We start from the raw sequence: 13,994 nt of genomic DNA, 5'->3' as shown, positions 1-13,994 counted from the left end.
CGGCCTCTGATATTGTGGACGAATATAATCAAATAGGAGACGTTACTGTTGAAGCACACCTCATACATACACGTTGAATCAGCTGTACAACTTTCTCTTCAAAGGCATAATTTGCTTAGGCGATCGACACCATCAGTAAGAACATCTATTGTATAATGCACCAAGATCTACCTGACTTCCTAGTAATCGAGGTGCTGAGACTGTGCCTTGTCAACTTAATCAGTGTATATTGATTTTATATTGCTTTTGCCACAGTGCATTTGGTGTGTTGATTTTATGGCCACCAGACACTCACTCAGCCTCTCTCTCACTCCCCCTCCACAGAAAGCCAGAGAGAGAGGGGAAAGCCCATGGGAATATTACCTCAGAAGTAAAACATATTTCACTTAGGGAAGATAAATTTCATTTATTCTTCCCATTCCCTGCTCAGCAGGTCTTCCTCACCCCTCCGTTTCTGACTCCTTCATCTGTTGCAGAGTAGCTCCTCTGCGCTTTCCCTTCCTCCTCACACCTCTCCCCGATCCAGCATACGCTCTTCAGGAGCTGCAGGGTGAGCGTTGCTGGGGGCACGTAGCACCTTCTCCATGACCTTCTTACAAGGTGTTCCCACTCTTTTGTGGGATCTTTCTTCTGAGCTCCACTCCCTCTGAGCTGCCTGCTCATTGGCTAATGGGTCCTGTGGGGCAGTAGGAGTGAGTAGCAGTGGACTGGAACTAGTTGTGTCTAGCACCCCAGTTTCATACCACACATCAGCATTATGGCAGGCCTTTCCACAACTGGACACCTGCACTCAGGGCAATACTCTTGTGATCTGAAAGGTCAAAAGAAGGTTTCAGAAAGCTGAGTTGGGATTGTGTAAACGTACAACACGTGTATTGATTCAAATTACATTGATGTTTATTAGGAGTACAATGTTAGTTCGATTGTTCAGGAGGTGTAGACTCTATAATAATTGATTCTTACAAAATCAGAATCATTTTAAACAGCCTAAATTTTCAAAGCACTCATTGAACTGTACATAAGCTTTATTTGAGAAGCCCCTTATGCAAAAAGCCACTTTTTCTAGTGGATGAGCACACACACTTTCTCTCAAAACAGTTTAATAAAAGGTTTATCTTAGTGAAAGTTAAAAGATTTTCAATGAAGTTGTTTTGGAGGTTATTCTTCTTACCAGACAGTGGCATGAAGATGTTGATTGGCTTTTTACTGTGTAGCTTACAGTGCAGATGCTAGGTGGGAGCCTGCTCAGTATCTTTCTTGGTAATTTATGTAATGTAATTTATATTTGCATCAAAAGACAATTTTTCATTTTTTGTATCATCAGTAGCACTGGAACTTAGCTTTACCTTTTGGGCTTTTGATGACCTAGAGTATCAAGATATCTTTCCTTCAAGTATTTCTGATGTACAGTAAAATCAAATATTTTCCTTTTAGCTGTTTTAAAAGAGTTTGGCAGCATTGAATGTTTTTTGGTACTCAATCCAGTTCTTTGATCTTCCTCCAACATGACCTAATTCTGTTTAGAAGTTGTTGTGTTTAAGTGGAAAGAACGGACTTGTGGATAAGACAAAGCAGTACTCCCCTAGCATCTGATTCACCAACTGCTCTTGCATGCATGCAGTTTCTCCAAAGGCGATAAAGGATTACATATTTTCTATGGATATTTTCTATGAGAATTCTTTTTTTGCCTGTGAATATACAAAATCTGAACATCCATGCTGCTTGTGATTTCATGCTCCTTCTGAAAATTCTTGCTTTTTTCCAGACAAGAAAACGTATATTTGTGTGATCCATGTTTTACTATTTTTAGATAAAGTGATGACCGTTAGTCTTCTCAGTAAGACTGACATTCACTACCTAATTTTTCCATAAGAGCGCAATCCTTATTCTTGAGATGTAGTTAATATAGCGAGGCTAGAAATGATGGAAGCCACACCGAGCTTGGTCACTACTTTAAAGGTATCATTTTAAATCGTGTCTATTGAAAGTGAAAATGCCTAGTCATTTTTGTAAGCTGGTTGAGCTTATTTTGATAGCATACGTTTAAAGCGTTGATCTGAATGATCTTTTGTAAAATCTGGTGATATTCAGAAGGCAGACACCTTTGAAGTCTATAGAATAATATCACTTAGTTATACCAGTTATTAATCCACGTTTGCTCATGTTACTCATCCTTTTATCTGAAGATTGGGTTTCATTATATTATTGAAGTTAAGGGAAATAAAGCAAAATTGATTTTCAAATGGATTCTAAGATTTCATTTCTGTTTTTAATCCCTCTGTAGAGGAAGACAGCATGTCAAGTGATGCAATTTTACACAGTAGATTGAGGCCATGATCTTGGCTTTATAAACAAATACAGCAACAGTGGTAGTGAGAATCCTTGATTTTATTTTCATGCAGCTTGAATGGTCTTCTCTTACTTTTCTTTACTTATTATTACTATTTATTTGTATCATTTTTATTTATTTATTTGTTTATTTATGCAAGTTCTGAAAATAATCAACTGGTTTTCCTTGGCCAAAACAAAACACCATGAGGTTTCCATCAGGTGGCCATGGCCTCTTAATTGTTTGTTACTGCTAGTGGCTTCTGCTCTACTAATCAGTTTGTAGATGAACTGTTGAAGAATAATGAGGTTTCCTTAGTTGAGTGAAGTATCAGAATATCAGTGAAAAGGTGTCTGTAGTAAATATTTTTCATATTTGCATTAAAGATCATAATACAAACAGATTTCTGAGATGGACATATACTGAAGTCACTTGGAAGCAGACACACAAACAGAACAACCAAGCTAAAACAACCAACTCAGCCCTCCCAAGCCCCCCTGTCCTCCCTACCCCCAACAACAAACAAACAAACAAACAAACAAACAAACAAAAACTTAAGCAACAGCAATACAGATAGACAAACAAAAATTAAAAAAAAAAAAAAAGAAAGAAAGAAAGAAAAAAGAAACGAAGAACAAGAAAAGGGAAACACACAATGGAAACTATGAAAAAGACAATGAGAGATATAGAGTGATGGGGAAGAAAATTGTCAGCAATACCTGTAGACAGTATCTTCTAGAACTAACAATGCAAAGGCAGGTATACATATGCAATAATAACACCAAGAACAAGATCACTACTGCATTCTAATTCATAAGTCATTCTCTTCTATGAGGCAGTTCTTTTGCTTAGTACACAATCCTGGAATGCAATGAAATAGCAAGTATCAACTAGTAACAGTCTTACACTATCTCCAGCTCTAAAATTAGACTCCTTATCTGGTTTGGACTAAGGGTGGCCTAGTGCAGAATGAGCAAATGTGAGAATTAGCAATATGCGCTTAGCTAGCAACAGTTCATCTTTAGCCAGTATCTGATTGTTCTGATGGCTGTAACACCTTTCCCACTATGTAATCTGCCAGTTAGTGGTGGTTTTTAGAGGTAGTAGCTCAGATACGATCAGTAAGGAGCTTCATTTTTGGATTGGCAGACTTTTTAGGAGCTCCTATCTCCTAAGTTCACTTGACAACTGGTGTCTTTAAAGACCTGGAAACGGCACTTATGTACTATCCTGTTGCAGGGACTTCAGAAGCTTGCTTCCTGTGACAAACCTAACTGCAGCTTTTCCATATTTGATTATGCATTGGGCATCTTTGCCAAGCCTTGTAGGGGTATGAAAGAACAACAAAGGAATTCCATGAATTGTTATGGGCTGTGGATATATCCAGTTCTGCTTACTAATTAAAAAATAAATAAATAAATAAATAAATAAAATTCTCTGCTTTGTGGAAAGCAGCCTCTTCTCTTGAAATCTTATCTGTCTTAGGAAAAAACACCCTTGTTTCTCAGCTGTGGTGCTGTCTTGTTCTTGATATGCTTTGTGAATTAACATGACAGTTTTCCAAAGACAGCTCTCTCCCACGATCGCTGCAGTGAATATCTCCTGCATGCAACACAGGAATCTTCCTGAATTTCATTTCTGTCTGTGCGCATTTCCAGAAGAGTGCAATGGAATGTATTTATTTTGTTGATCCATATTCCAAAAATATTATGGAGTAAATAAATATGAAGCTTGAATTTTGCCGAGTTTTGAACTTTGAATGGACTTTGTCCTGTTTAAAGAAAGAATGTTCCTGAGCCTTCTCAGCATCACCAATCATCCGGCTTGCCTGGGTGGCATGAGCTGAAGAGTCATTGTCTTGGGCTGAAGATAATATGTCCTCAGTCAGTATATATGAGTAACAAAGCTTCTTTGTAATGTATGACTAAAACATAAAATGAGAAAGCATAACACTAGTGGGAATGTGGACCTTGCTTTTGTGAAACGAATGCATCAGTGTCTGATTCAAGAGAAGCACTTGCAATTGTGAAGGAGTTCGCCAGGTGTCTGTGATGCATCTTTGAAAACAGGTTGCTCACATATGTACCTACTGCCAAAAAGGTAATGAGGCTAACTAGGTAAGCCCTGTCTCATCTTCACCTTGAGCAACTATATTTCTTTTTTGACTCCATAAATGATTTGATTTCATTTGGCAAATCATAACATCTTCTTCGCATTTTATCCCAACTTAGCAACTCCTCTGCCTGCTGGAGGCCCACTATTGCAATTGCAAATAAAATCTGCTTGATCAGAGCTACCGTCCCAGAAAATTATTTGGATATTTCCAACGCTTACCAAGATACCATTACAATTACCTGAGTATTTGAAGTTACAATGCAAGGAAATTTTGACAACGCATTTCAATATCTAGTGCTGCTGATCCCAGTTGAAGCCCTAGTTCACTAGAGCGTATATACACAAACAGTGATTCTTGGAGAAAATTAAAAAGACACCACAAGAGAAGGGCTCTGGAGATACCAGTGTAAGAGAGTGGAAATCACAAATTCAGTGCAGCGCGTAGTCCTAATGAAACCGGCCAAAGCAATATTCCATAACATATATGTTATAACATATGTTCTATGTTATGACAATATGTTCATGCCGAAGGAGTTTTGTAGGGGACAGAAACTCGTCTAGCTCTCTTCTGGTGCTTGGTAGGTTACATTTGCCTAGTGTTTTGCAACATACGTCACTCAATGAAGATTACAATAAGCCCAGCAGTGCAGGAGTGAAGAGAAGGTGAGTTCTGGCTCATCATAAATATGCATGAAGAGTGCCCATATCTATGGGAGTGCAGACAGGGCCAGGCTCGGGGAGTTATATTCTCATATTCTGAATCCAACAGGCCGATCGTCTCTTTAAGCAGTTCTCTCAAAGTATCGGACTTACCGTGCGAATGAAATGCCGTTTCTGCAGTGAGAAGCAGCAAGATGAGTATTTCATGGTCTCTGGTGCCATCTATTGTCATTTATTGGTACTAACAACTCTTGTTGGGATTCCCTTCATTACTGGAAACGGCACTTATGTACTATCCTGTTGCAGGGACTTCAGAAGCTTGCTTCCTGTGACAAACCTAACTGCAGCTTTTCCATATTTGATTATGCATTGGGCATCTTTGCCAAGCCTTGTAGGGGTATGAAAGAACAACAAAGGAATTCCATGAATTGTTATGGGCTGTGGATATATCCAGTTCTATTTACTAGTTAATAAATAAATAAATAAATAAATAAATAAATAAATAAATAAAATTCTCTGCTTTGTGGAAAGCAGCCTCTTCTCTTGAAATCTTATCTGTCTTAGGAAAAAACACCCTTGTTTCTCAGCTGTGGTGCTGTCTTGTTCTTGATATGCTTTGTGAATTAACATGACAGTTTTCCAAAGACAGCTCTCTCCCACGATCACTGCAGTGAACATCTCCTGCATGCAACACAGGAATCTTCCTGAATTTCATTTCTGTCTGTGCGCATTTCCAGAAGAGTGCAATGGAACCAGCAACAGGTTTTGCAAGAATGGGACTTATTTATTTCGTTGATCCATATTCCAAAAATATCATTGTGTAAATAAATACGAAGCTTGAATTTTGCCAAAGTTTGAATGGACTTTGTCCTGTTTAAAGAAAGAATGTTCCTGAGCCTTCTCAGCATCACCAATCATCTGGCTTGCCTGGGTGGCATGAGCTGAAGAGTCATTGTCTTGGGCTGAAGATAATATGTCCTCAGTCAGTATATATGAGTAACAAAGCTTCTTTGTAATGTATGACTAAAACATAAAATGAGAAAGCAGAACACTAGTGGGAATGTGGACCTTGCTTTTGTGAAACAATGCATCAGTGTCTGATTCAAGAGAAGCACTTGCAATTGTATAGCTGTTCTCCAGGTGTTTGCCAGAGGTTTTTGATGAAATATTGCTCTTTCTGTCTCTGGGGGTTATAAACTTGGTTTTCCCTGTTTGTGTTAAAGGCAGATTTACAATTCTCCTTCAGTTAATATTGTTTGATCCTTAATTTCAGTTCTATTTAATTTCTTGCCAGAGTCACCTGGTAAGTGCAAGCATGTATTTATTCCTTCTTGTTTTCTCAGGCCATATTCAATTAATCCCAAAAAGTAAGCCATTCATTTATTTGTTTGTTTGTGTATTTGTTAGTTAGTTAGTTTTTTTATTGGGATTAGCTGCTTCTGTTGTTACAAAATCATCTACGGGCAGGAAGAGGCACCCGTACCCAGGAAAGGTAGACTTCTTTATCCTGCTCCCCTAGCTGTAATTTAACCAAAAGAACTGCTAGGGTAGACTTCCCAAATTCCCATCCTTCATCTATGCAACCAGAAATTGCTCCCTCTTTCTCAGTAATTTAAGATTACTTTCATTCCAATGGGGCGGAGCCCTCTCTGGGCTCTTCCACACCTCCCCCCACCCCCTTCCTCCCCCCCCACCCCCCACTCTCATGCCTCTCTGAGTGGATCCCTGTGTCCTACGGCCCTACTCCAGTGCCGTGACACTAACAGCCACTGTTATTCCCAGGTTACCTCCTCTTCTCCAGAGGCTCCCAGTACCAACACTGGGATTCTCTCTGCAGAGCCTAGTCTCACTTCCAGTGCCCTGTCCTCTCACCTCCCCCTTTGCAAGTAATGTTGTTTACAGCAGAAGTCTCCGTCTGCAGCTCACTCTCTCACACCAAGTTCTGCTAGCGGGGAAACGGTGTGGAGGGTTGCTCTCACACCAGCACAGATTAACTCACTTTCTCTTTAACCCTTCTTCCTTTGTCGTACCCTCAGTTACACTTCCACATACCCTCCATTCTACTTCTGTATACCTGTAACAATTACCTTTCTTAGACCACCAAAACAGTTTCTCTCCTTCCTTTCAAAATCCACAGATCAAACCGCGCAAGTCTTCAACTTCCACAAACACCCAGCACTTGGTCTCTCCTGATTAGGGTACTCAATTAGAAAACTGGTCCCTTTATTCCATTTCTGTTCCTAGTTTCTCATTTAGTGGCCTTTTCTTATTTGATGGCCCTCCTGCAACATCCTTCCAATGTGCCAACATACACCTGAGAGGTGTTTGGTTTGGTTTTCTGTTTGTTTGGTTTGGTTTTTTTGCTGGTGTGAGAGCAACCTCTCCACACCGAATAACTATGGAATTTCGAGCCACAATTCTTTGCAGTGTGGTTCCCTTTGGTCCACTTCTGTGTTCTGTGACACAAGGGTAGAAGTGAAAAGCCTCTCTTAAAGAGGCAGCTGGAGATTCGAGGAGCGACAGATGCTGTGCTCCCAGGGAGCACATTCGAAGAAGTCGGGAGAGATCCTTTCTGCACTGCGCAGAAAATAACCCCCTCCGGAGGAACGGCAGCAGGCTGAATTCGGACGTTCTCGGCCTCAGAACGGCACGACTTCGCTCTGCCGGCTCGGAAGTGGCACTCGCGCTGAAGCGCTCCGGAGCGTTTGCCGTTGCTGCCCGAGAAGTCGCGCTTATCGGCGAATGCCGCTTTCAGCCTCCAGCCGCGGTGTCGTGTTCCTCCGTCGCCGAGAAGGGCGACTGTCGCCGGCAGCTTTTCTCCGAGTTGCCGGCTCTTCTCCGCACATCGGAAAGGAGCGCTTTGGACGTCGCCGAGTGTACATATACGCAGAATGCACTACGCCTGGCTCTGAATGTTGAGTCCGCACCTTCATTTCAAGCCACAACTCTTTGCAGTGTGGTTCTCTGTGGCTCCACTTCTGTGTTCTGTGACACAAGGGTAGAAGTGAAAAGCCTCTCTTAAAGAGGCAGCTGGAGATTCGAGAAGCGACAGATGCTGTGCTCCCAGGGAGCACATTCGAAGAAGTCGGGAGAGATCCTTTCTGCACTGCGCAGAAAATAACCCCCTCCGGAGGAACGGCAGCAGGCTGAATTCGGACGTTCTCGGCTTCAGAACGGCACGACTTCGCTCTGCCGGCTCGGAAGTGGCACTCGCGCTGAAGCGCTCCGGAGCGTTGCCGTTGCTGCCCGAGAAGTCGCGCTTATCGCCGAATGCCGCTTTCAGCCTCCAGCCGCGGTGTCGTGTTCCTCCGTCGCCGAGAAGGGCGACTGTCGCCGGCAGCTTTTCTCCGAGTTGCCGGCTCTTCTCCGCACATCGGAAAGGAGCGCTTTGGACGTCGCCGAGTGTACATATACGCAGAATGCACTACGCCTGGCTCTGAATGTTGAGTCCGCACCTACATTTCAAGCCACAATACTCTGCAGTGTGGTTCTCTGTGGCTCCACTTCTGTGTTCTGTGACACAAGGGTAGAAGTGAAAGGCCTCTCTTAAAGAAGCAGCTGGAGATTCGAGGAGCACATCGGAAAGTCTCCCAAAGACTTGACGTTTTCTGTCAGATATATAGCTGTTTCTCCCAGTGATGTGATATATTCCCCCGGAAATATTTGCTTAGTTATAAAGTGCGGCTTTTTTTCTTCGAATACCAGCTTATTCACTAATATTTTCAGCCGTTTTAGTTTTGAAGCCTATTCTCAAATTTCTTTATCAGAAATGAAAGCAAGGGTGTGTATTTTTCTCTGTGCCCTGGACTCTGTTTAGCCAGCATATCAAAACACATGAAAGCATTTGCCATAAGTTGAACTTGCCATCATTCAAGTTTCATTTTTTCTTTCTTCGTTTTGTTTTGGTTTGTAACAGCACAGATCGCGTGATTTCTCATCTTGAAGATGCTTTTTCAGCTCATTTAAATGAGCAGTCAAATCGAACAAAAAAACTAGCTATGAAAGCCATTTCTCATCTTCACTTTTAAAACCATTGTTTCTTTTGGATTCCATAAATGACTTGATTTCATTTCGCAAATGATCACATCCTCTTAGCATTTGATCCCAACTTCGCCACCTTCCTTCAGAAATGTAAATGATGTCCCTATAATCAGCATCTATATTTCTCATGAATTCCTGTATTTAGCAACTCTTCAGTCCATTGGACATAATGATGTTCAGAGCGGCTCCTCCGAGAGGAGGAGCACCTCCCAGGGAGCACATTCGAAGAAGTCGGGAGAGATCCATTCTCGACTGCGGAGAAAATAACCCCCAATTTGAAAATAGCCTTCAAAACTAAAACGGCTGAAAATATTAGTGAATAAGCTGGTATTCGAAGAAAAAAGGCCGCACTTTATAACTAAGCAAATATTTCCGGGGGAATATATCACATCACTGGGAGAAACAGCTATATATCTGAGAGAAAACGTCAAGTCTTTGGGAGACTTTCCGATGTGCTCCTCGAATCTCCAGCTGCCTCTTTAAGAGAGGCTTTTCACTTCTACCCTTGTGTCACAGAACACAGAAGTGGAGCCACAGAGAACCACGCTGCAAAGAATTGTGGCTTGAAATGAAGGTGCGGACTCAACATTCAGAGCCAGGCGTAGTGCATTCTGCGTATATGTACACTCGGCGACGTCCAAAGCGCTCCTTTCCGATGTGCGGAGAAGAGCCGGCAACTCGGAGAAAAGCTGCCGGCGACAGTCGCCCTTCTCGGCGACGGAGGAACACGACACCGCGGCTGGAGGCTGAAAGCGGCATTCGCCGATAAGCGCGACTTCTCGGGCAGCAACGGCAAACGCTCCGGAGCGCTTCAGCGCGAGTGCCACTTCCGAGCCGGCAGAGCGAAGTCGTGCCGTTCTGAGGCCGAGAACGTCCGAATTCAGCCTGCTGCCGTTCCTCCGGAGGGGGTTATTTTCTGCGCTGTGCAGAAAGGATCTCTCCCGACTTCTTCGAATGTGCTCCCTGGGAGCACAGCATCTGTCGCTCCTCGAATCTCCAGCTGCCTCTTTAAGAGAGGCTTTTCACTTCTACCCTTGTGTCACAGAACACAGAAGTGGACCAAAGGGAACCACACTGCAAAGAATTGTGGCTCGAAATTCCATAGTTATTCGGTGTGGAGAGGTTGCTCTCACACCAGCAAAAAAACCAAACCAAACAAACAGAAAACCAAACCAAACACCTCTCAGGTGTATGTTGGCACATTGGAAGGATGTTGCAGGAGGGCCATCAAATAAGAAAAGGCCACTAAATGAGAAACTAGGAACAGAAATGGAATAAAGGGACCAGTTTTCTAATTGAGTACCCTAATCAGGAGAGACCAAGTGCTGGGTGTTTGTGGAAGTTGAAGACTTGCGCGGTTTGATCTGTGGATTTTGAAAGGAAGGAGAGAAACTGTTTTGGTGGTCTAAGAAAGGTAATTGTTACAGGTATACAGAAGTAGAATGGAGGGTATGTGGAAGTGTAACTGAGGGTACGACAAAGGAAGAAGGGTTAAAGAGAAAGTGAGTTAATCTGTGCTGGTGTGAGAGCAACCCCCCACACCGTTTCCCCGCTAGCAGAACTTGGTGTGAGAGAGTGAGCTGCAGACGGAGACTTCTGCTGTAAACAACATTACTTGCAAAGGGGGAGGTGAGAGGACAGGGCACTGGAAGTGAGACTAGGCTCTGCAGAGAGAATCCCAGTGTTGGTACTGGGAGCCTCTGGAGAAGAGGAGGTAACCTGGGAATAACAGTGGCTGTTAGTGTCACGGCACTGGAGTAGGGCCGTAGGACACAGGGATCCACTCAGAGAGGCATGAGAGTGGGGGGTGGGGGGGGAGGAAGGGGGTGGGGGGAGGTGTGGAAGAGCCCAGAGAGGGCTCCGCCCCATTGGAATGAAAGTAATCTTAAATTACTGAGAAAGAGGGAGCAATTTCTGGTTGCATAGATGAAGGATGGGAATTTGGGAAGTCTACCCTAGCAGTTCTTTTGGTTAAATTACAGCTAGGGGAGCAGGATAAAGAAGTCTACCTTTCCTGGGTACGGGTGCCTCTTCCTGCCCGTAGATGATTTTGTAACAACAGAAGCAGCTAATCCCAATAAAAAAACTAACTAACTAACAAATACACAAACAAACAAATAAATGAATGGCTTACTTTTTGGGATTAATTGAATATGGCCTGAGAAAACAAGAAGGAATAAATACATGCTTGCACTTACCAGGTGACTCTGGCAAGAAATTAAATAGAACTGAAATTAAGGATCAAACAATATTAACTGAAGGAGAATTGTAAATCTGCCTTTAACACAAACAGGGAAAACCAAGTTTATAACCCCCAGAGACAGAAAGAGCAATATTTCATCAAAAACCTCTGGCAAACACCTGGAGAACAGCTATACAATTGCAAGTGCTTCTCTTGAATCAGACACTGATGCATTGTTTCACAAAAGCAAGGTCCACATTCCCACTAGTGTTCTGCTTTCTCATTTTATGTTTTAGTCATACATTACAAAGAAGCTTTGTTACTCATATATACTGACTGAGGACATATTATCTTCAGCCCAAGACAATGACTCTTCAGCTCATGCCACCCAGGCAAGCCAGATGATTGGTGATGCTGAGAAGGCTCAGGAACATTCTTTCTTTAAACAGGACAAAGTCCATTCAAACTTTGGCAAAATTCAAGCTTCGTATTTATTTACACAATGATATTTTTGGAATATGGATCAACGAAATAAATAAGTCCCATTCTTGCAAAACCTGTTGCTGGTTCCATTGCACTCTTCTGGAAATGCGCACAGACAGAAATGAAATTCAGGAAGATTCCTGTGTTGCATGCAGGAGATGTTCACTGCAGTGATCGTGGGAGAGAGCTGTCTTTGGAAAACTGTCATGTTAATTCACAAAGCATATCAAGAACAAGACAGCACCACAGCTGAGAAACAAGGGTGTTTTTTCCTAAGACAGATAAGATTTCAAGAGAAGAGGCTGCTTTCCACAAAGCAGAGAATTTTATTTATTTATTTATTTATTTATTTATTTATTTATTTATTAACTAGTAAATAGAACTGGATATATCCACAGCCCATAACAATTCATGGAATTCCTTTGTTGTTCTTTCATACCCCTACAAGGCTTGGCAAAGATGCCCAATGCATAATCAAATATGGAAAAGCTGCAGTTAGGTTTGTCACAGGAAGCAAGCTTCTGAAGTCCCTGCAACAGGATAGTACATAAGTGCCGTTTCCAGTAATGAAGGGAATCCCAACAAGAGTTGTTAGTACCAATAAATGACAATAGATGGCACCAGAGACCATGAAATACTCATCTTGCTGCTTCTCACTGCAGAAACGGCATTTCATTCGCACGGTAAGTCCGATACTTTGAGAGAACTACTTAAAGAGACGGTCGGCCTGTTGGATTCAGAATATGAGAATATAACTCCCCGAGCCTGGCCCTGTCTGCACTCCCATAGATATGGGCACTCTTCATGCATATTTATGATGAGCCAGAACTCACCTTCTCTTCACTCCTGCACTGCTGAGCTAATTGTAATCTTCATTGAGTGACGTATGTTGCAAAACACTAGGCAAATGTAACCTACCAAGCACCAGAAGAGAGCTAGACGAGTTTCTGTCCCCTACAAAACTCCTTCGGCATGAACATATTGTCATAACATAGAACATATGTTATAACATATATGTTATGGAATATTGCTTTGGCCGGTTTCATTAGGATTACACGCTGCACTGAATTTGTGATTTCCACTCTCTTACACTGGTATCTCCAGAGCCCTTCTCTTGTGGTGTCTTTTTAATTTTCTCCAAGAATCACTGTTTGTGTATATACGCTCTAGTGAACTAGGGCTTCAACTGGGATCAGCAGCACTAGATATTGAAATGCGTTGTCAAAATTTCCTTGCATTGTAACTTCAAATACTCAGGTAATTGTAATGGTATCTTGGTAAGCGTTGGAAATATCCAAATAATTTTCTGGGACGGTAGCTCTGATCAAGCAGATTTTATTTGCAATTGCAATAGTGGGCCTCCAGCAGGCAGAGGAGTTGCTAAGTTGGGATAAAATGCGAAGAAGATGTTATGATTTGCCAAATGAAATCAAATCATTTATGGAGTCAAAAAAGAAATATAGTTGCTCAAGGTGAAGATGAGACAGGGCTTACCTAGTTAGCCTCATTACCTTTTTGGCAGTAGGTACATATGTGAGCAACCTGTTTTCAAAGATGCATCACAGACACCTGGCGAACTCCTTCACAATTGCAAGTGCTTCTCTTGAATCAGACACTGATGCATTCGTTTCACAAAAGCAAGGTCCACATTCCCACTAGTGTTATGCTTTCTCATTTTATGTTTTAGTCATACATTACAAAGAAGCTTTGTTACTCATATATACTGACTGAGGACATATTATCTTCAGCCCAAGACAATGACTCTTCAGCTCATGCCACCCAGGCAAGCCGGATGATTGGTGATGCTGAGAAGGCTCAGGAACATTCTTTCTTTAAACAGGACAAAGTCCATTCAAAGTTCAAAACTCGGCAAAATTCAAGCTTCATATTTATTTACTCCATAATATTTTTGGAATATGGATCAACAAAATAAATACATTCCATTGCACTCTTCTGGAAATGCGCACAGACAGAAATGAAATTCAGGAAGATTCCTGTGTTGCATGCAGGAGATATTCACTGCAGCGATCGTGGGAGAGAGCTGTCTTTGGAAAACTGTCATGTTAATTCACAAAGCATATCAAGAACAAGACAGCACCACAGCTGAGAAACAAGGGTGTTTTTTCCTAAGACAGATAAGATTTCAAGAGAAGAGGCTGCTTTCCACAAAGCAGAGAATTTTAT

Source organism: Lagopus muta, chromosome 4 (genome assembly GCF_023343835.1).
Source record: "Lagopus muta isolate bLagMut1 chromosome 4, bLagMut1 primary, whole genome shotgun sequence".
Classification (NCBI taxonomy): domain Eukaryota; kingdom Metazoa; phylum Chordata; class Aves; order Galliformes; family Phasianidae; genus Lagopus; species Lagopus muta.
The sequence above is the reverse complement of the archived record's forward strand: the minus strand, read 5'-3'. Positions refer to the sequence as shown.